The sequence below is a fragment of the Macaca nemestrina genome, chromosome 17 (genome assembly GCF_043159975.1).
Source record: "Macaca nemestrina isolate mMacNem1 chromosome 17, mMacNem.hap1, whole genome shotgun sequence".
Taxonomy (NCBI): domain Eukaryota; kingdom Metazoa; phylum Chordata; class Mammalia; order Primates; family Cercopithecidae; genus Macaca; species Macaca nemestrina.
Window position 1 is genome coordinate 63,799,944 of NC_092141.1, and position 22,023 is coordinate 63,821,966.

Sequence of the window (22,023 nt, forward strand, 5' to 3'; positions counted from 1 at the left end):
TACAGGCTTGAGCCACCGCGCCCGGCCTCTGTCTGTGCTTTTCTACTTTTATATATGGAATGTGCAGATGAAGGCGGGCTCCTGGAAGTTGGGAGCTAGTAATATGGGATACAGCTAGCTTAAAATCTGAGAAGAGCTGTTTTTTTAGGCATCAATGACTAGGTTTCAGCCTGCCTTGTGATTGTATTTTAAGTCTAAATAACAGTTTCTTAGAACAGATTCTTTGATTTTTTATTTTTTAGCAGTTAGTGGCATTACATTGAAAACAAGACCTAAAAAGAGAGTTAAGGTAATTGATTTTACTTTTTTTTTTTTTTTTTTTGAGACAGGATCTGGCTCTGTCACCTAGGCTCGAGTGCAGTGGTGCGATCTCTGCTCACTGCAACCTCTGCCTCCTAGGCTCAAGCAATCTTCCCACCTCAGCATCCGGAGTAGCTGGGATTGCAGGCACATGCCACCACGCCTGGCTAATTTTTTTTTTTGAAACAGGGTCTCGCTCTATTGCCCAGACTAGAGTGCAGTGGCATGATCTTAGCTCATTGCAATCTCTGGCTCCTGGGTTCAAGCAATTCTCATGCTTCAGCCTCTGGAGTAGCTGGAATCACAGGTGCACGCCACCACACCCAGCTAATTTTTGCAGTTTTAGTAGGGACAGGGTTTCATCATGTTGGCCAGGCTGGTCTTGAACTCCTGACTTCAAGCAGTCCACCTGCCTTGGCCTCCCGAAGTGCTGGGATTACAGGCATGAGCCACCATTCCTGGCCTAATTTTTGTGTTTTTGTAGATGATTTCATCATGTTGCCCAGGCTGGTCTCAAATTCCTGAGCTCAGGTGATCCACCCACCTCGGCCTCCCAAAGTAATGGGATTACAGGTATGAGGCACCGTGCCCAGCCGGTAATTGATTTTAAGATTCATTTCTCTCTCTTTTTTTTTTTTAATTTGAAGTAGAGTTTCGCTCTTGTTGCCCAGGCTGGAGTGCAATGGCGTGATTCAGGTCACTGCAACCTCCGCCTCCCAGGTTCAAGCGATTCTCCTGCCTCAGCCTCCTGAATAGCTGGAATTACAGGCGTGCGACACCATGCCTGACTAATTTTGCATTTTTAGTAGAGACAGGGTTTCACCATGTTGGTCAGGTTGGTCTGGAACTCCCAAACTCAAGTGATCCGCCCGCCTCGGTTCCCAAAGTGTTCGGATTACAGGTGCGAACCACAGTGCCCGGCCGAATTTTGTATTTTTAGTAGAGACAGGGTTTCACTATGTTGGCCAGGCTGGTCTCAAACTCCCAACCTCAGGCCTTGGCCTCCTGATCACAAGGTCAGGAGATTGAGACCATTCTGGCCAACATGGTGAAACCCCTTCTCTACTAAAAATACAAAAAGTAGCTGGGTGTGGTGGCACATGCCTGTAGTCCCAGCTACTGGGGAGGCTGAGGCAGAAGAATTGCTTGAACCTGGGAGGTGGAGGTTGCAGTGAGCCGAGATCACACCACTGCACTCCAGCCTGGTGACAGAGTGAGACTCCGTCTCCAACGACAACAACAACAACAACAATAACATCAGCAAAAAGCAAAATTATCTGGGTATGGTGGCACACGCCTGTAGTTCCAGCTATTTGGGAGGCTTAAGAGGTAGGAGCACTTGAACTGGGTAGGTCAAGGCTGCATGCAGTAAGCCATGATCACACCACTGCACTCCAGCCTGGGTGACAGAGCGAGACTCTTTCTTCAAAAAAAAAAAGAAAAACCATTTTTGGTATTTCAAAGAGGATATTTTAGATGTTTACAAGACCAGTGGAGGGCTGGAAGAGCATAGGTCAGGGAAACCTCGTTGCAGGAATTTTAAGAAATTGCTTCCGTTAATAATCTTAGCTGCATTAAGCACCAAAACAGGCAGTTTGCAGAAAATTAGAAATGGCTGCAAACCACATGTCTTCCATCTGTCTGAGGCCACACACGCTCTCATTGCTACTGGAGAAGCAATAATGGCATCTACCCTTCTTCCATTGTGCAAATCTTAAGTGTTGGTAGAATTTAAACCACAATGGCATTGATGGAGGATTCTGATAAATGTAGTTCCCAGGCCTCCAACTTCTCCCCAACGCCAGATAAATCCAGAAGGAAGTAGAAGTGAAAGTTACAGAGGAAAAAAAATTTAGCGCCCAGTATCATGACTGTATCATTCGTTACCTTTGCTTCCTTGTGTAGTTTTTCCCTAGATATAGTAATTGTCATTCTTTTCCTTCCTTGCTTTTTTGTTTTCTGCTTATTTTACGGAAAGTCACTAATTCATCCCTAAACTCTGACAGGTAAAAATCTTTTCTCATCATTGAAGCACATTAGTGGAGCACCTCTTCCAGAGGCTTTATGAAATGAGTCTTTGGAGAGAGAGACTTTTTTTTGAGATGGAGTTTCGCTTTTGTTGCCCAGGCTGGAGTGCAATGGCACGATCTCAGCTCACTGCAGCATCCACCTCCTGAGTTCAAGCGATTCTCCTACCTCAGCCTCCGAAGTAGCTGGGATTACAGGCATGCCTTACCATGCCAGGCTAATTTTGTATTTTTATAGAGACCGGGTTTCTTCCATTTTGGTCTCGAATTCCCGATCTCAGGTGATCCACCTGCCTTGGCCTCCCAAAGTGCTGGGATTACAGGCATGAGCCACTGCGCCTGGCCTCTGGAGAGAGGGACTTTTTTGAGGCCTTGCATATCTGAATTTTCTCCTTTCTGCCTTCATGCTTGGCAGTTTGACTGGATTTAATTTTTTTTTTTTTTTTTAGATGGAGTCTTGCTCTGTCACCCAGGCTGGAGTGCAGTGATGTGATCTCAGCTCACTGCAACCTCTGCCTCCTGGATTCAAGAGATTCTCCTGCCTTAGCCCCGCCCCGAGTTGCTGGGATTATAGGCATCCGTCACCATGCCTGGCTAATTTTTTGTATTTTTAGTAACGAAAGGGTTTCATTCACCATGTTGGCCATGCTGGTCTCGAACTCCTGACCTCAGGGTGATCCGCCCACCTCAGCCTCCCAAAGGGCTGGGATTACAGGCATGAGCCAACTATGCCCAGCCTAGATATAAAATTTTCTACTGGAGATTATGTTTCTTTGGAAATTATAAACCCTTGCTTTGTGGTCTTCTAACCCTTTTTTTCTTTTGAGACAGAGAATTGCTCTGTTGCCCAGGCTGGAGTGCAGTGGTGCAGTCTTGGCTCACTGTAACCTCCACCTCCCGGTTCAAGCGATTCTTTTGCTTCAGCCTCCTGAGTAGCTGAAACTGCAGGCACGTGTAGAGATTTAGTTTTGCCATGTTAGCCAGGCTGGTCTGGAACTCCTAGCCTCAACCGATCCTTCTGGCTTAGCCTCCCAAAGTGCTAGGATTACAGGCATGAGCCACCCCACTCAGCCTGTCTTTGTTTTTTTTTGTTTTTTGAGACAGAGTCTCACTCTGTCCCCCAGGCTGAAGTGCAGTGGCGCCATCTCAGCTGACTGCAACCTCCATCTCCCCGGGTTCAAGCAGTTCCCTGCCTCAGCCTCCCGAGTAGCTGAGATTACAGGCACCTACCATCAAGCCCGGCTAATTTTTGTATTTTTAGTAGAAATGGGGTTTTACCATCTTGGCCAGGCTGGTCTTCAATTCCTGATCTCGTGATCCACCTGCCTCAGCCTCCCAATGTTTCTAACTTTTAATAGTGGCATTATGAAGTTTGATGCTGTTTTGACTCTAGATTCTTTGTATGGGATCTATTTTTCCTCTGGAAGACTTTAGGATCTTGCCTATATCCCTGGCATTCTGAAATGCAACCATGTTGTGCCTTGGTGTGGATATTTAAAAATTCATCACACTCAGCATTCAGTGGACCTTTTCAGTCTGGAAGCTTATTTCAGTCTATCCTGGGAAATTTTTTTATATTATTTCTTGTATTGATAATGTATTCTCACTTTGATAATTATTTATCTCCTCTGTCTTTCTGGGAACTCAGATGGTGAAACTCCTAGGTTGGTATTCTTAATTTTTTTTTCCTAGTCAACTTTTTTTTTTTTGAGGCAGAGTCTCACTTTGTCATCCCAGCTGGAGTGCAGTGGTGCGATCTTGGCTCACCGCGGTCTCTGCCTCCTGGGTTCAAGGGATTCCCCTGCCTCAGCCTCCTAAGTAGCTAGGATTACAGGCGCGTGCCACAACACCCGCCTGATTTTTGTATTTTTAGTAGAGACAGTCTTACCATGTTGGCCAGGCTGGTCTCAAACTCCTGACCTCAAATGATCTGCCTGCCTTGCCCTCCCAAAGTGCTTCAGATAACAGGTGTGAGCTACCACGCCTGATCCTAATTTTCCATTTTTTTTCCTTCATTCAATTTTTGTGAGATTTCCTTAGCTGTTCTTCCAACTCTCTATTATCTTTTAAATTCCTGTTATCAGTTTGTTTAAGTTCCAAGGGCATTTTTTTTTTTGTTTTTTTTTTTGTTTTGTTTTTTTTTTTAGATGAAGTCTCACTCTGTCGCCCAGGCTGGAGTGCAGTGGCGTGATCTTGGCTCACTGCAAGCTCCGCCTCCTGGGTTCAAATGATTCTGCTGCCTCAGCCTCCTGAGTAGCTGGGATTACAGGCGTGCACCACCACGCCCGGCTAATTTTTGTATTTTTAGTAAAGATGGGGTTTCACCTGTTGGTCAGACTGGTCTCAAACTCCTAACCCTGTCTCTGTTTAAAAAAAAAAAAAAAAAGCCAGGTGTGATGACGTGCACCTGTAATCCCAGCTACTCGGGAGGCTGAGGCAGAATTGCTTGAATCCGGGAGGTGGAGGTTGCAGTGAGCCAAGGTGGTGCCACTGCACTCCAGCCTGGCAACAGAGGGAGACTCTGTCTCAAAAGAAAAAAAAATAAAAAAAAACTCTTGATCTTGTGATCCACCTACCTTGGCCTCCCAATGTCCTGGAATTACAGGTGTGAGCCACCACCGCCAGCTCCAAGGGCTCTTTTTATTATCTGAATTTTACGTGTATTTTTGGACATTGTCAGAAATTCTGTTTTATTTGCTTTGATTCTTTCGTGTTAGAGATCTTCTTCAGTTGTCTGAAATTCTTAGCTGCTTATTCAATTTTTATTATTTATTTATTTGAGATGGAGTCTGGCTCTGTTGCCCAGGCTGAAGTACAATGGCATGATCTTGGCTCATCTGCCTTCCTGGTTCAAGCAATTCTCCTGCCTCAGCCTCTCAAGTAGCTGGGATTACAGGCACCAGCCATCATGCCCGGCTAATTTTTGTAGTTTTGTAGAGACAGTTTCACCATGTTGGCCAGGCTGGTCTTGAACTCCTGACCTCAAGTGATCTGCCTGCCTTGGCCTCCCAAAGTGCTGGGATTATAGGTGTGAGCCACCGCACCTGGCCTTATTTATTTATTTACTATTTATTTTTTGAGACAGAATCTCACTCTGTTGCCCAGGCTGGAGTGCAGTGGCATGATCTCGGCTCACTGCAAACCGCCGCCTCCTGGGTTCAAGCGATTCTCCTGCCTCAGCCTCCCAAGTAGCTGGGATTACAGGCGCGTGCCATCACACCTGGCTAATTTTTGTAGAGATGGGGTTAGTAGAGATGGGGTTTCACCACCTTGGCCAGGCTGGTCTCAAACTCCTTACCTCGTGATCTGCCCGCCTCGGCCTCTCAAAGTGCTGGGATTACAGACACGAGCCACCGTGCCCGGCCATTTATTTTTTAAGAGATGGGGTTTTGCTGTGGGGCCCAGGCTGGACTCAAACTCCTGGGCTCAAGTTATACCTCCAGGTAGCTGAGACTACAGGCTCATGTCACTGTGTCTGGCTTCTTTTTAAAAATGAGACACTAAGAAGTTCATCAAGTGGTGGACACTGCTATAGGGTATTGGGATTACAGGCAGCCTGGCAGGCTGGTAAAAGGACTCCTCCAGTCCCCTGCCTAGAGAGTATAAACCTGTGGCAGGTGTTTGAGTATAAGTCTGGCTGCCAATGTTTTTGGAGCCAAGTGAGAGAAAAGAGCTAGAGACGGAGGAGAGGTCTCACTGTTGACTTATTAGGCTTTCCACTTGACACCCTTATTTCAGTCACAGCCGTTAGCTGTGACTTAATTCCTTTGGACTCTTTGGGTCAGCTTTTCTTTCTTTCTTTCTTTCTTTTTTTTTTTTGAGATGGAGTCTCTATCGTCTAGGCTGGAGTGCAGTGGCGCTATCTTGGCCCACTGCAACCTCTGCCACCTGGGTTCAAACGATTCTCCTGCCTCAGCCTCCCAAGTAGCTGGGATTACAGGCCTGCCACTGCACCCGGCTAGTTTTTGTATTTTTAGTAGAGACGGGTTTTCACCATGTTGGCCAGGCTGGTCTTGAATTTCTGACGTCAGGTGTGCCACCTGCCTCGGCCTCCCAAAGTGCTGGGATTACAGGCGTGAGCGCCCGCGCCCAGCCTGGTTCAACTTTTCTAATTTGCTTGGCAGCATGGGGAAGGATGAAGGAATCCATTTTTTTTTTTTTTTTTTTTTTGAGACTGAGTCTGGCTGGAGTGCAGTGGCCGGATCTCAGCTCACTGCAAGCTCTGCCTCCCGGGTTTACGCCATTCTCCTGCCTCAGCCTCCCGAGTAGCTGGGACCACAGGCGCCCGCCACCTCACCCGGCTAGTTTTTTTTGTATTTTTTTTAGTAGAGATGGGGTTTCACCGTGTTAGCCAGGATGGTCTCGATCTCCTGACCTCGTGATCCGCCCGTCTCGGCCTCCCAAAGTGCTGGGATTACAGGCTTGAGCCACCGCGCCCGGCCGGGAATCCATTTGTTATACAGACTTTCTGGGTTGTTTTTTTTTTTTTTTTTTTGAGATGGAGTCTTTGTCGCCCAGGCTGAGATCGCAGTGGTGTGATCTCAGCTCACTGCAACCTCCACCTCCCAGGTTCAGGTGATTCTCCTGCCTCAGCCTCCCAAGTAGCTGGGAACTACAGGCATGAGCCACCACACCCGGCTAATTTTTTTGTATGTTTAGTAGAGATGGGGTTTTGCCAGGTTGGCCAGGCTGGTCTTGAACTCTTGAGCTCAAGTAATCTGCCTGCCTCGGCTTCCCAGACTTCTGGGATTACAGGCATGAGCCACAGCGCCAGGCCCAGACTTTCAACCAGTCCTCCTGTTTAGCCCCTTCTACACTATCACCCCCTCTTCCCGAGGTACCAGGTGTCTCTAATTTCTGAGACACTGCAATGTTTATTTTTTTTACTTTTGTGAAGTTATTTATCACTAGTGCATTTGCTTTTTACCTTGCAAAACTTTGTTGACATCTCTCTCTCTGCTGTCTCCTTTCCTAGTTTTTTTGCTTGTTGTTTTGTTTATGTCTTTATAAAAAAAAAATCCCTTTGCTGTAATTTTAATGGTGTTTTATGATGGAACATTGATTAATGCATGCAATCTATTATGTTTAACATGTTGTTCAACATATTCATCAGCTTTTCCTTGCCAGTATCCATTCAGACACCATAATGTCTTTATAGTTCATTACTAATACTCCTTTAGAATAGTGTTTTCTAGACTTCTCTAACACCAAGAATCACTTAAAGTGCTTTTTGGATATACAGATTACCAGATCATTCTCCTGGAAAACTTCTGATTATAGTTGGTTTAGATCAGCACCCAGGGATCTTTTTTTTAAAGTGTGTTTGTTTTTCAACAAATGCCCTAAATGTATCTTATCTTCAGGCAAGTTTGGAAATCCTGCTTTAGAAGGATTCTTTTTAAACCATTAATGCCATCTTACATCTCCATGGCAAACTCCTTAGCCTTCCCCTAATACTGCTTTTGTATTCAGACTTTGTTTTAGCCTGTCTAGCTTTGGTCTGGATTTCCAAATTAGCATGTGTGTCTTTCATCTGATTAACTCCCCTCTTAATATTAAATGCTGGCTGATTGTAATAACTTTGGCCTTGTGTGACTTCATGTTTTTTAGTCAGAGTCTCTAAACCCACTGGTTCCTGGGATGTATAGGGGAGGAAATACTAGTTAGGAACATTGAACCACTCTGCATCAATTCACTAAGTCCAGGAATCAGTGTTTTTGGTGAAATGGAAAATTGACTCAGGCTTTGAAAACAGATGGCCTAATCATCTGCCTTGGGTTTATGCAGCATCATTTTTGGAGATGTTGAAGCACTGTGAAGTTTGTTTTTAACTTTACAATCAAAAGGACACAATTCTCCCTTTTGTATTATAGATTCCTAGGCCTAGAAAGGAAAAAGGGTTGTATCATTTCCTGCCAGTCTGTAAAGCATCTGGAAATGTGTTTGCAGCTGCTCCTTGGTTGTTGTGAATTGCTTAGAGGTTAAAAGCCAAGCCAAATAGTACTTGTCCTAGTAATGTTGCAGAGGCAAACTGTGGTACCCTAGTCTCAGTTCTTGGAAATCTTGTGGCTGTTATTACCTAAAATACAGCTGAGGAGGCCGTGTTGGCTCTGACGTAGAGTTGATTCGCATTCAAAGATGAGCAGCTCTATAGAAATAGCTCTAATACATTTTTACAACTTCCATTGAAACAGTTTTTTGGAAGGCTAAGGCAGGAGGATTGTTTAAGGTCAGGAGTTTGAGATCAGCCTGAGCAACATAGTGAGATCCTGTCTCTGCAAAAAAATAAAAATAAAACAATTAGCCAGATGTGGTAGTCCCAGCTACTCAGGAGGCTGCGGTGGGAAGATTGCTTGAGCCTGGGAGGTTAAGGCTGCAGTGAGCTGGGATTGTGCAACTTGCACTGCAATCTGGGCTGTAGGGTGAGACCCTTTTTCAAGGAAGAAAGAAAGAAAAAAAAAAACAAGAAACAGTTTTTTTTTTTATTGTTGTTTGTTTGTTTGAGACGATTCTCGCTCTGTCCCCCAGGCTGGAGTGCAGTGGTGCAATCTTGGCTCACTGCAAGCTCTGCCTCCCGGGTTCACACCATTCTCCCGCCTCAGCCTCCCGAGTAGCTGGGACTACAGGCACCCACCACCATGCCCGGCTCATTTTTTGTATTTTTTAGTAGAGATGGGGTTTCACCATGTTAGCCAGGATAGTCTCGATCTCCTGACTTCATGATCTGCCTGCCTCGGCCTCCTGAAGTGCTGGGATTACACGCGTGAGCCACCGCGCCCGGCCAGTTTGTTTTTTGAGACAGAGTCTCACTCTGTTGCCCAAGCTGGAGTGCAGTGGCACCATCTCAGCTCGCTGCAACTTCCGTCTCCTGAGCTCAAGTGATTCTCTAGCTTGAGCATCCCGAGTAGCTGGGATTACAGGCGCCTGCCACTACCCCTGGCTAATTTTTTTGTATTTTTAATAGAGATGGGGTTTCACCATGTTGGCCAGGCCGGTCTCGAACTCCTGACCTTAGGTAATCCACCTGCCTCGGCCTTCCAAAGTGCTGGGATTACAGGCGTGAGCCACTGTGCCTTGCCAAGAAACAGTTTTGATGAACAGAGTCACAAAAACAAAGCTACATCATAAGTGTTATTGTCTCATTGGTTGTTGATCACTGGCTGTATTATAAGGCATGACTTTGATCTATTCCTGATTTACTGCAATTGACTGTTTTCTGTATATGTCCCCATATCTCCCAGTGCTGTACTTCAGTGCTTTCAGGATAATGAGATTTTCTCTTTGCCTTGAGGGGTTGGGCGTGAGGTCATTCCCTGATATCTGTTTCGAATGATTTTCAGATATTTAATTTACATTGCTTTTGCATTACTTATTGCTAGTCATCTTTTTATTTTTTTATTTTTATTTTTATTTTATTTTATTTTTTTTTTGAGACAGAGTCTCGCTCTGTCGCCCAGGCTGGAGTGCAGTGGCGCGATCTCGGCTCACTGCAAGCTCCGCCTCCCGGGTTCACGCCATTCTCCTGCCTCAGCCTCCCGAGTAGCTGGGACTACAGGCGCCCACAACCGCGCCCGGCTAATTTTTTGTATTTTTAGTAGAGACGGGGTTTCACCGTGGTCTCGATCTCCTGACCTTGTGATCCGCCCGCCTCGGCCTCCCAAAGTGCTGGGATTACAGGCGTGAGCCACCGCGCCCGGCGCTAGTCATCTTTTTAAATGAAGCTTTCTTTGCAGCTCTGGTTATTTAATTGAACATAGGAGTAGACTTCTCATTGATTTGTTATCATTTTAGATGACAGAATTCAGCTCCTGGGCTGCCCTGTATCTGGGAATAACCCGTAGTATCTATTATTTACCACATAAGGTAGTATATGAAGGTAGACTTCCAAATTTACATTTTTAGGGCTTTAAAAAAATAATCTGGGACTCGTCTGATGGCAGTGGGTTATCAGAGCTTATTAACATTAGTGTCACTGCAGTTGGTATACAAACGCCCACTGCTAAATTTGACTGACTTTAAAAAAATTCTGGGGGAAGAGGAAAGAGTCACATTAGTGGGGAAAGCTGCGTTTTGGGGATGCATTATGTTTTTGTTAAAGAAAATATGTTTGAAAGAATTTCATCATTCAGTAGTTAAATCTTTCTTCTTCATTTTCTCTTTCGGGGGGAGTAAAACATCAAGGTTTCATTTGTTGTAGAAGTCCTAGGATTTTTCAGGTTTTTTTTTTTTTTTTTTTTTTTTTTTTTTTTTTTTTTTACGGAGTCTTGCTCTGTTTGTTGCCCAGGCTGCAGTGCGATGGTGCCATCTCGGCTCACTGCAACCTCCACTTCCCGGGTTCAAGCAGTTCTTCTGCCTCAGCCTCCTGAGTACCTGGAATTACAGGCATGCGCCACCACACCCGGCTAATTTTGTATTTTTTCAGTAGAGTCGGGATTTCTCCTTGTTGGCCAGGCTGGTCTCAAACTCCTGACCTCAGATGATCCACCCACCTCGGCCTTCCAAAGTGCTGGGATTACAGGCATGAGCCATTGTGCCCGGCCTGATTTTTCAGTTTTAATATTCATGATGGTTATGTGATTTTTTTTATTACTTGTTGGATCAGTCAGATTTGCTGCATAGTTGAATTTCTGTGATGAAAATTTCTGTAGTTGAAAAAAATTTTTTCCCTTAAGTAACCTTGGAATTTTAATTAATTCCATCTCTACATGTGATAGAAATCTGTTTCACCAGAGGTTTGACTGAATTGAATTTCAAGAAGTGGTAGCACTTTCTCCATTGAGAGGAGAGGGCTGTGAGCTATAGAAAAAGCCTGTTTTTGGAGTGGTAGTGGTAAAATATGTGTGACATGAATATTATTCTAGTCTGTTTCCTTGTACTTTAGAGAAACCAGAAACGCTTTAGTGGAAACCCTCTGCTGTAGTCTGTCCTCGAACACATGGAGGCAAGTTCTTCATTCCTCTTGACATTATTCCCTGTGTAATTATAGGAACCTGTTTGGCTCCTGCCGTCGGTGGCTCCTGGAGTGGCATGTGAATACTCTTAGGCAGCTCCTGGCTCTTTTCTCATTTTGGGGTTCTTTGGCCTGGGGACTGGATGCCATTATGCCATTGTAATAATGAGCTCCTACCTCCCAGGCTGGATTGCTTTTCAGGAGCAAAGCTGAAGGACAGGTGAACAGGTGGGCAGGTTACCAGCAGGTGACTTTTAACCCTGGAAGGCTTTCCGTTAGTACTGAGTCTCTGGATGAGATTAAGCCTGGAGATCAAGTGTAGTCTGTGGGATTAATGAGATAACCGATCGAACTTCTGGTTTGAGTGTGAAGCCATTGGTTCGTTCAGGTTTCTTTGGTATTACAGTGTTGGCATATTGGACAGAGAGGGAGACCACTTTTGGATTTGGAGGATGGCCTATATATAAAGCCTCAGGTTTCATCTCTTCTCACTCTGTTCTAGCTATCCTGGCCTTTTTACTAGTTCTCTAACACACCAACCACATTCCCATGTCAGGATTGTTTTGCTTGCTGTTATTTGTTTTTGACATGCTCTTTCCCAGATGTTTACATGGCATGCTCTGCTCATGGAGAGACTTCCTGGGAGAGCCAGATACTCTCCCCCAGTGGCCCTTTCCTTGTGACTCTATTATTTTATCATTATTATTACTATTTTGTTGTTGTTGTGGTTAAATTCTCCTGGATCCCGAAGCCTGCAACCCTATCTAAAGGAAGACTCTAACCTGGGCACCTGTAGTCCCAGCTACTGGGGAGACTGAGGCTGGAGGATTGCTTAAGCCCAGATGTTCAAGACCAGCTTAGGCAACATAGTCTGGACAACCTGTCTCTAAAAAATAAATAAATAAAACAAAAGAACATTCCAGTCTATTCCTATACTCTTACCTTTATGATTCTCTGTTTTTTTTTTACTCCTTTTCTCAGTAACTGTGATACTGAGATTTTATTTCTACCCTGTCTCTTACACTAGGTGTAAGCTCCAGGATAGTAGACGTTTGTCTTGCTTATCTTCTAGTACAGGGCTTAGCAACCTCAGCACTGTTGACATTGTAGACCAGATAATTCGTTTTTTTTTTTTTTTTTTTTTTTGAGGTAGAGGCCCATTCTGTCGCCCAGGCTGGAGTGCAGTGGCATGATCTCGGCTTACTGTAACCTGCACCTCCTGGGTTCAAGTGATTCTCCTGCCTCAGCCTCCTGAGTAGCTGAGATTACAGGCGCCCGCCACCATGCTCGTCTAATTTTTGTATTTTTAGTAGAGACGGGGTTTCACGATGTTGGCCAGGTTGGTCTCGAACTACTGACCTCAAGTGATCCGTCCACCTCGGCCTCCCAAAGTGTTGGGATTACAGGTGTGAGCCACCACACCTGTCCTGACCAGATAATTCTTTATTGTAGGTGGCTGTCTTATGCGTTGGAGGATGTTTAGCAGCATCCACGTTTTCTATCCACTAGATGCCAGGAGCACTCCCTACCCTAGTTGTGACAAATATGTCTCTAGACATTGTCAATGACTCTGGGGAACAAAATCCCTCCTGGTTGACAGCCATTGTTCTAGAAAAATACTTTGGCACTCAGTGGGTGCTTCAATATTTATTAAGTGGATTAAGTGGTGGATACTTAATTGGATGATGGATGCATGAGTGCATTCAGCATATTAAAAATTTTTGGAGCATTGAACAACGTGTATAGCCTTGTGTTCTTCCTTTCCTCTTTTCATAGATATCTCCATTCTTCTGTCTCTTTTCTGTTTCTGGCATGTTGATCCATCCTTTGCTGCATTTTCCTCCACCCACATTTGATTGCTCTTTTAGACAGTGCTACTCTTTTTTTTTTTTTTTTTTTAAGTCTCACTGTCGCCCAGGCTGGAGTACAGTGGCATGATCTCGGCTCACTGCAACATCTTCCTCCTGGATTCAAGCAATTCTCCTGCCCCAGACTCCCAAGTAGCTGGTATTACAGGCGCGCACCACCACACTCAGCTAATTTTTGTATTTTAGTAGAGATGGGGGTTTCACCATGTTGGCCAGGCTGGTCTCAAGCTCCAGACCTTAAGTGATCTGTCTGCCTCGGCCTCCCAAAGTGCTGGGATTATAGGCGTGAGTCACCGTGCCCTGCCTGTGTTGCTCTTTTTTTTTTTTTTTTTTTTTTTTTTGAGACGGAGTCTTGCTCTGCCGTTCAGGCTGGAGTGCAGTGGCCGGATCTCAGCTCACTGCAAGCTCCGCCTCCCGGGTTGACGCCATTCTCCTGCCTCAGCCTCCCGAGTAGCTGGGACTACAGGTGCCCGCCACCACGCCCGGCTAGTTTTTTGTATTTTTTAGTAGAGATGGGGTTTCACCGTGTTAGTCAGGATGGTCTCGATCTCCTGACCTCGTGATCCTCCCGTCTCGGCCTCCCTTTTTTTTTTTTTTTTTTTTGAGACTGAGTTTTGTTCTTGTTGCCCAGTCTGGAGTGCAATGGCATGGTCTTGGCTCACTGCAACCTCCACCTCCTGGGTTCAACGACTTTCCTGCCTCAGCCCCCCAGTAGCTGGGATAACAGGTGCCCGCCACCACACCCAACCAATTTTTGTATTTTTAGTAGAGATGGGGTTTTACCATGTTGTCCAGGTTGGTCTCAAACTCCTGACCTCAAATGATCCACCCGCCTCAGCCTCCCAAAGTGCTGGGATTATAGGTGTGAGCCACTGTGCCCCGGCTAGACCTGTGCTACTCTTATATTTACTTTTGTTCAATTCAGCAAGTGACTCCTGAGCAGCTATGGTATGCTGTAGAATAATGAGAGAGAACCCTAGAAAGATATGGTACTGTCTGTGCTTAACATCTCATTTGTTGGCCGGGTGTGGCGGCTCAGGCCTGTAATCCCGGCACTTTGGGAGGCTGAGGTGGACGGATCACGACATCAGTAGTTCCAGTCTGGTCTGGCCAACATAGTGCAACCCCGTCTCTACTAAAAATACAAGAAATTAGCCGGGTGTGGTGGTGGGTGCCTGTAATCCCAGCTACTCAGAAGGCTGAGGCAGGAGAATCGTGTGAACCTGAGAGGTGCAGGTTGTGGTGAGCCGAGATCGCGCCATTGCACTGCAACCTGGGCGACAGTGCAAGACTCCGTCTCAAAACAAAACAAAAAAACAAAAAAACCCCCAACTCATTTGTTAAAATGGACATAGGTGTATGAAATGTTCCTCCAAATTTTAATTCTTATTTCAAGGTTTTTTGTTTGTTTGTTTGTTTTGAGACAGGATCTTGCTATGTCGCTCAGGCTGGAGTGCAGTGGCACAATCTCGGCTCACTGCAACCTCTGGCTCCCGGATTCAAGCGATTCTCCTGCTTCAGCCTCCCAAGGTAGCTAGGGTTACAGGCGTGTGCCACTAAACCTGGCTAATTTTTGTATTTTTAGTAGAGATGGGGTTTCACCATGTTGGCCAGGCTAGTCTTGAACTTCTGACCTCAAGTGATCCGCCTGCCTCGACCTCCCAAAGTGCTGGGATTACAGGCAAGAGCCACCGCCTCTAGCCTTGTTTTTACTTTTTTTGAGACAGAGTCTTACTCCTTCACCCAGGCTGGAGTGCAGTGGTGCAATCTCAGCTAACTGCAACTTCCGCCTCCTGGGTTCAGGTGATTCTTGTGCCTCAGCCTCCCAAGTAGCTGGAATTACAAGCGTTTGCCACCATGCCCAGCTAAGTTTTGTATTTTTAGTAGAGATGGGGTTCACCAACTTGGTCAGGCTGGTCTCAAACTCTTAATCTCAAGCAGTCCACCCCGCTTGGCCTCCCAAAGTGCTGGGATTACAGGCATGAGCCACTGCGCCCAGCCTCAGGATATTTAAATTGATATTAATGGGCCACCGTAGGGTTGAGTTAGTAATTGTTAAGTACTTATCAGAATGGGTGAAATTGCTGTCGAATTTAAAATCCAATTTTAACAAAACCTACCCATTCAATTTTTACTTATTTTCATTTGTTGCAATTGTCTTTGGTTTCTTGCTATTCTGTTTTTGTCTAAAACCTGGTTGAAAAATATACAAAGTGGCCTTGTTAATTTTGAACTTCTTGTTCGTTGTGAATGTTCTTGGGGTGGGTTGTTGTATTGAAAGGTTATGAACAGCTGATACATCAGTTTTTTTTTTTTTTTTTTTTTTGAGACAGAGTCTTGCTCTGTCGCCCAGGCTGGGGCGCAGTGGCCGGATCTCGGCTCACTGCAAGCTCCGCCTCCCGGGTTTACGCCATTCTCCTGCCTCAGCCTCCCGAGTAGCTGGGACTACAGGCGCCCGCCACCTCGCCCGGCTAGTTTTTTGTATTTTTTAGTAGAGACGGGGTTTCACCGTGTTAGCCAAGATAGTCTCGATCTCCTGACCTCATGATCCACCCGTCTCGGCCTCCCAAAGTGCTGGGATTATAGGCTTGAGCCACCGCGCCCGGCCGATACATCAGTTTTTATTTATTTATTTATTTATTTTTATTTTTTTTTTTTTTTGAGACGGAGTCTCGCGCTGTCACCCAGGCTGGAGTGCAGTGGCCGGATCTCAGCTCACTGCAAGCTCCGCCTCCCGGGTTCACGCCATTCTCCTGCCTCAGCCTCCCGAGTAGCTGGGACTACAGGCGCCCGCCACCTTGCCCAGCTAGTTTTTTGTATTTTTTTTTTTAGTAGAGACGGGGTTTCACCATGTTAACCAGGATGGTCTCGATCTCCTGACCTCGTGATCCGCCCGTCTCGGCCTCCCAAAGTGCTGGGATTACAGGCTTGAGCCACCGCGCCCGGCCGACATCAGTTTTTAAATAAAAATTTAAAAATTCTTTTTTTTTTTTTGAGACGGAGTCTCGCTCTGTCGCCCAGGCTGGAGTGCAGTGGCCGGATCTCAGCTCACTGCAAGCTCTGCCTCCTGGGTTGATGCCATTCTCCTGCCTCAGCCTCCCGAGTAGCTGGGACTACAGGCGCCCGCCACCTCGCCTGGCTAGTTTTTGTATTTTTTAGTAGAGACGGGGTTTCACCATGTTAGCCAGGATGGTCTCGATCTCTTGACCTTGTGATCCACCCGTCTCAGCCTCCCAAAGTGCTGGGATTACAGGCCTGAGCCACCGTGCCCGGCCTTTTTTTTTTTTTTTTTTTTGAGGTGGAGTCTCTCTCTGTTGCCCAGGCTGGAGTGCTGTGGCGCAATCTCGGCTCACTGCAACTTCCGCCTCCCGGGTTCAAGTGATTCTGGCACTTCAGCCTCCCGAGTAGCTGGGATTACAAGCACCTGCCACCATGCCTGGCTAATTTTTTTTTGTAATTTTAGTAGAGATGGGGGTTCCACCGTGTTGGCCAGTCTGGTCTCAAACTCCCGACCTCAAGAGATCCGTCTGCCTCCCAAAGTGCTGGGATTATAGGCGTGAGCCATTGCGCCTAGCCTAAAAGATACTTCTTATTAAATAGAGACAAGTTCTCACTTTGTTACCCAGGCTGGTCTCTTAAGCACAGGCGATCCTCCTGCCTCAGCCTCTCAAAGTGTTAGGATAGCAGGCTTGAGCCATAATGCCCTGCCTGACTCTCTTTCTACCAAACATTTATGTTTCATCTCTGATACTGTTAGAGAGATTTCATTTGATTTGAACTATGGGATGAGAAGAATTCCATTAGGGAGGAGTGTCTGGAATCTTTTTCTTTTGAAGACACAACTGTCTTCTCCTTAGATTATCTGGGAGATAGAGTAGACAAAGCTATTGTGGTTTTTTCAGAGAGGATCCTGAAATTTGTTTTACCTATCTCTGTTTCTTTGTGTTGATAAATGGTTTATTAGGATATTAAATAATTAAACATACATTTAAGAAAAAAAGATGATTTTCTTGTTGATGTCTCAGATTCCTATTCATATGACTGATTCTTGTAAGGAAGAACTGGGACCTTAAGATTTTGCTGAGTGAGGGAGGTGGCCTGTTTTTTTAAGGTCAGTTTTTTCCTCTTGTGGGATTTTGTTCAGTGCTTTGATACAAAAACTGTAATTTACTTTGTAGTCAAAACTGACATCAAAGGAAAGTACTGTTACCTGAGGCATGAAAATAGAAGATAGCATTAAGATTTAGAATTTTTGTTGATTTTCGTGTCTTTTTAAAATAACTTGCAATTGAAACCTGAGTTTTAGAGCAGCAGAATGCCATTTGAATAAAGGCCCCAGATTGTAGTGGTAACTAGGATACCTCTTAGATAATTTTAAGTGTACGAGAAAAGCAACAACTAAACTGGATTCTTCATTTATCACATGTAAAAGGTAGTAGTTGGTGTTTTTGTACTAAGGAAGTCTCCTGTTTTTCAAATGTACGAATATTTGGAGTGAAACATTAGGAAATTGAAGAGAAAAATAGGCTTTGTCATTTTAAAGACGAATAGAAGGAAGCTTTTTTTTTTTTTTTTTTGAGATGGATCTTCGCTCTTGTTGCCCAGGCTGGAGTGCAGTGGCGCAGTCTTGGCTCACTGCAACCTCTGCCTGCGTCCTGGGTTCAAGCAGTTCTCCTGCCTCAGCCTCCTGAGTAGCTGGGATTACAGGCATGCGCCACCAGGCCCGGCTAATTTTGTATTTTTAGTAGAGACAGGGTTTCTCCATGTTTGTCAGGCTGGTCTCAAACTCCTGACCTCAGGTGATCCGCCTGCCTCGGCCTCCCAAAGTGCTGGGGTTACAGGTGTGAGCCACTGCACCCTGCCAGGAAGCAATTTTTAAAAGTGCATTACTTGAGTTTTATCAAGACTTATTTCTGAATTCTATGATGAATTTGACATCAGGAAGATTTTTTTTTATTTTTATTTTTTGAGATGGAGTCTCGCACTGTCGCCTGGGCTAGAGCACAGTGGCGTGATCTCAGCTAACTGCAACCTCTGCCTACTGGGTCAAGAGATTCTCCTGCCTCAGCCTCTAGCGTAGCTGGGACTACAGGCACCTGCCACCACGCCTGGCTAATTTTTTGTATTTTTAGTAGAGGCAGGGTTTCACCATGTTGGCCAGGCTGGTCTCGATCTCCTGACCTTGTGATCTGCCCGCCTCAGCCCCCCCCAAAGTGCTGGGATTATAGGCCTGAGCCACCCCGCCCAGCTGGACATCAGGAAGATTTTAAATAATATTCTCTGGTGTTTATTTTTAAGATATTGACTCCTGAGGTTGTGAAAATCTTGTTTTATCTGTTTTTTTTTTTTTTTTCCGAGACAGAGTCTGGCTCTGTTGCCCAGGCTGGAGTGTAGTGGCGCAGTCTCGGCTCACTGCAAGCTCCGCCTCCCGGGTTCATGCCATTCTCCTGCCTCAGCCTCCCAAGTAGCTGGGACTACAGGCACCCGCCACCATGCCTGGCTAATTTTTTGGAATTTTTTTTTTTTTAGTAGGGACGGGGTTTCACCATGTTAGCCAGGATGGTCTTGATCTCCTGACCTCGTGATCCACCCGCCTCGGCCTCCCAAAGTGCTGGGATTGTTACAGGTGTGAGCCACCGCGCCTGGCCTTTATCATGGTTTTTAAGATGGAAGGGCTTAAGAAAAGAATGAGAATTACTGTGTTGCTGAACTTGAGGCAGCCTCAAGATGTTTCTGAAAATCAAGGTCTCTGAAGAACACAGATGGTGAGGTTTGTAGTTCTAATTTAATAGATCAGAAAGGAAATACTTAAAATTCTGTAGAGAACCTTCTTGTTCTTTTCTAAATTTAATCTCAGGTTTAACCTCAAGGCTGTTAGATCCTTAGCTGCATGTGGTGGTGTTCACTTGTAGTCCTAACTTCTCGGGAGGCTGAGGCAGGAGGATCACTGGAGCCCAGGAGTTTGAGGTTACAGTGAGCTATGATGGTGCCAGTGCTCTTTAGCCTGGGAGACAGAATGAGACCCTGACTCAAAAAAAAAGCTATTAGATTCTTTTTTTTTTTTTTTTTGAGACAGAGTCTCGCTCTGTCACCCAGGCTGGAGTGCAGTGGCGCGATCTCGGCTCACTGCAAGCTCCGCCTCCCGGGTTCACGCCATTCTCCTGCCTCAGCTTCCCGAGTAGCTGGGACTATAGGCGCCCACCACATCCAGCTAATTTTTTGTATTTTTTAGTAGAGACAGAGTTTCACCGTGTTAGCCAGGATGGTCTCAGTCTCCTGATCTCATGATCTGCCCGCCTCAGCCTCCCAAAGTGCTGGGATTACAGGCATGAGCCACCGTGCGTAGCCTGTTTGTATTCTGTCACTAAGAAATCTGGAATGAGTTAAATTTCATTTGGGGAAAAATAGAAAATTGCTAAACCACACTAATTTCTAGGGGAGTTTTTTGTTTTCTCCATAGTGATTAGTGAAAAGGAAGAAGTCAGGAGACCTGGATATGAGGCCTAACTCTGCACTTTACTCCTGAGTGATCTTGGGCAGTTGCCCTTTGATGAGTCAGTTTTTCTCATGTACATATAGGCACTCCCACTCCTGGGACTTCAGTGTCCTCACCCATAAAATGGGAAGGATAATGCATCATTATGTAATAAATGGCATTGATAGGAGTGTGTCATGCATACAGTCCCTGTGGAGCCAGAAGAAAGCTTGAGAGCCACTGTTGGTAGTCAACACTAAAGTCAGTCACTTGATAAAGATGATGTTTCTTTGACTTTTTTAATGCATTTAATTTTTTAAAGGGGTCCTCCTATGTTGCCCAGGCTGGACTGAAACTCAGAGGCTGAAGTGATCCTCCCTCCTTGGCCCCTTGAATAGCTGGAATTATAGGCAAGCGCCACTGATGAATCTATTTTTCAGTTAGAGTTTGAATTGAGTCTATTTTAGGAAGGCATCTTTAACTGTATAATATATTGCTTAAAAAAAAATTGCCATGCTAGAGAATTCCTGCTTTGCTTAAATAAGTGGAGCACACTGACAGGCATAAGGCTGTTTTCTTTAGGTCATTATTCACCTTGTAGCATGTAGATTGGATCACCTATGGACATGGAAAGAGTAAAGGACTTGTCTGAATCTTTTTTGGGTCATTCTAGGGGATCCTTTCAATTATCACAATGGCCAATGGCTGATAGAACTAGAAACCCAGGCCGGATACAGTGGCCGATGCCTGTAATCCGAGCACTTTTGGAGGCCGAGGTAAGAGGATCACTTGAGGTCAGGAGTTTGAGACCAGCCTGGCTAACTTGGTGAAACCCCGTCTCTACTAAAAATACAAAAATTAGCCAGGTGTGGTGGCATGCGCCTATAGTGCCAGCTATTTGGGAGGCTGAGGCAGGAGAATCGCTTGAACCTGGGAGGAAGAGGTTGCAGTGAGCTGAGATGATGCCGCTGTAGTACTCCAGCCTGGGCAACAAAAAAAAAAAAAAAAAAAAGAAAGAAAATAGAAACCCCCTCAAAAAGGCAGGACCTCTGGTGACTGGAATTAGTTGAAAATGTTTGTTTCTGAATCAACTGTTATTTTCCCTGTTTTTTGTTTGTTTGTTTTTTGTTTTGAGATGGAGTCTTGCTCTGTTGCCCAGGCTATAGTACAGTGGCCCAATCTCGGCTCACTGCAAGCTCCGCCTCCCAGGTTCATGCCATTTTCCTGCCTCAGCCTCCCCAGTAGCTGGGACTATAGGCATCTGCTACCATGCCTAGCTAATTTTTTGTATTTTTAGTAGAGATGGGGTTTTGCCATGTTAGCCAGGATGGTCTCGATCTCCTGACCTTGTGATCTGCCCACCTTGGCCTCCCAAAGTGCTGGGATTACAGGTGTGAGCCACCGCGCCCAGCCTGTTTTCCCGCTTGTTTCCTACTAGCTTTCTTTGATAATGCTGTGGGCACTTTGGAGTGGAATGGTCACAGTAAACCCAGGGGATTCAAAGAAAAGAAAGGTTTTTGTTTGTTTGTTTGTTTTTCTACTTCTTGTGTTTTCTTTCTTTTAAATTCCTTTCCCTCACCTGGTGATAAATGTTCTGCTTATGATTTACTGTTTTGATCAATTTTTAAAGCCTCATATGTTAAACGACTGGCAAGGCAAGACTGCTCTTAGTTTTGAAAGCAGAAATGAGAAGGTATTTCCCTTGGAGGGAATTTATCGGCTTATTTCTTGAAGTGAGTGCAGACACCGTTCCCCATGGGAACCACCTAGCCTGAGTGCTGTCCAGTTCTTTGTGGTTAGAGCAAATAGCTCTATTGGGCAGCCAGCCTATAGTGGCATCACACTGGCAGGAGTTGGGACTTTGAAGACTTTTACAGTCTCGTTTCTGATCAAATTCTACTCTCCTGCAGTAGTTTTTGGTTTTATAGAACTTTCGGAAAAATTTCCCTTTCCTTTAATCATTCCCAGAGCATTGAGAGAAGTATTAAATTACTCCATTATTGACGGAGAGGTTTTAGTCACCCGTGTAAGGAGTTCAGAACCAGGCCTTCCCAGTGAGCTGCCATGCTGGTTTGATTTTTTTTTTTTTTTTTTTTTTTTGAGACAAAGTGTCACTCTGTTACCCAGGCTGGAGTGCAGTGGTGCGTTCTCGGCTCACTGCAACCTCCGCCTCCCGGGTTCAAGCAATTCTCCTGCCTGAGCCTTCCAGGTAACTGGGATTACAGGCGTGCACAACCATGCCGGGCTAATTTTTGTATTTTTAGTAGAGATGGGATTTCACCATGTTGCCCAGACTGGTCTTGAACTCCTGGGCTCAAGCCGTCTTCCTGTCTCGGCCTCCCAAAGTGTTGGGATTATAGGCATGAGCCACCACGCCTGGCCTCCTAATCTTATTGGTCACCT

General features: G+C 45.4%; 1 protein-coding gene across 11 annotated transcripts in view; it reads left to right on the forward strand.

The window, feature by feature from the left end:
• Nucleotides 1–22,023, forward strand: part of LOC105472221 (WAS/WASL interacting protein family member 2) — a 71,152-nt gene that overhangs the window by 12,443 nt on the left and 36,686 nt on the right. For 4 of the 11 annotated variants that reach the window (XM_071083111.1, XM_071083114.1, XM_071083118.1 and 1 more), the window contains one exon: nt 19,943–20,030. The exons of the other annotated variants lie outside the window; for them this stretch is intronic. The gene's annotated coding sequence lies outside the window, so the exon portion shown is untranslated. The remainder of the gene's footprint in view (nt 1–19,942; nt 20,031–22,023) is intronic. 11 annotated transcript variants of the gene reach the window in all.